Consider the following 1,390-nt stretch of genomic DNA (forward strand, 5'->3'; position numbering starts at 1 on the left):
CGCTGCAATTTGCCGTTGTGTCCCTGTCCAGTCGTCAGTAGGCGGTGTCATCTTCAAGTAGCTTCTGCATCCGGCTTACATAGTCTGTTCGGTCCAACAGGACAGTGGTGTTGCCTTTGTCTGCCGGTAGGAGTTGTGCCTTATTGTTGCGAAGGCTCTTAACAACTTGGCGCTGTTCCGTAGTAGGAGGGGGCCGGAATCGCCTCGGGTGGTAGTTGTGAGAGTAGGCTGATAGCACGAGGCCTTGCTTCATCTCGACGTGAAGCGTTCAATTTATTGACAGCGTGCTAACAGCAAACACCAGATTTTAGCTTCCAGAGTAGGGCCAATGTTGACATTGAGGCCAAGGTTTAAAACGAAAAGTTCAGCGTTGTTGGTGTTTTATGACGAAATGTTGTGAACAATCGTTGCAGGTGCAGCTTTGCAAGTAGTTGATGGGGATGGGAGAAGACGGTGCACCTTGTTTTTGTGGGAGACTTCATCACAACGGGAATGCATTGCAGCCTAATGACAAACATGCAGTTAAATGCTAGCAAACTCGTCCGGGTAGAGCGACGGTAGTCGACGATGGGCGAAAAAGGCTTCATTTACCAGGGCTCTTAGCTCCTCTTTGACTGAAGTATCTTTGCTTTAAGAAGGGAGCGTTCAGCTTTGGCGATAGGTTGTAGGAGAGGCCTTAAATAAATTAAACATGCCTCCCTCTTTCTCCGTAACTGGGCCAAGCACAACCAACATCGAGTGGGAATGGAACCCCTGCGCCAACATCTTTTCCCTCCGACTTCAGTTCTTTTAATGAACCGCTACTACAATAGTAAATGACGTTTGGCCCTCAGATAAACCGTTCTTAGAGTAAATGGGCCGTACCAGCTACAAGGCAACTCAGATTTGAATTTTGTTTCTATAGATGGCAACACTTAAGTACCAAAAAAGGAGGTAACTTATATATCCCTCTCCTGGAGTGTGAATTCCACCATGGCACGAAACTATCATTCTTCCACGCACAAAAAGTATATCGGCGAACTCACGGCCGAAGCGAGCTCCCGCTGATTTTTAGAAAGCCTAGATTACTGGTATATATTGTGAAGATAATAAAGATTGCAATCTACATTGAAGAAAAATGTTGCCGACCGTTCTCACCACGCCACCCACGTGTGCTCTTTTTGTTCATAGAAACGGCAGCACACCTAAAATGAGACAACCAATTAATATCTTCTACTAATTGTCAAGACGTCGCCGGTTTGAATGCGTGAAATCTCTACCTACTTTTGTTGGTTTCCGGTGAAGTGTCATTATGCACCCTGCTTCGAGATGTTTTTTCCGTATCGCCCCTTCGCAGCACTTTTCTTATTGAAATATACTTTATTCAGCGTGGCGCTGGAGGTGAGACATG

Source organism: Amblyomma americanum, chromosome 2, assembly GCF_052857255.1.
Source record: "Amblyomma americanum isolate KBUSLIRL-KWMA chromosome 2, ASM5285725v1, whole genome shotgun sequence".
Classification (NCBI taxonomy): domain Eukaryota; kingdom Metazoa; phylum Arthropoda; class Arachnida; order Ixodida; family Ixodidae; genus Amblyomma; species Amblyomma americanum.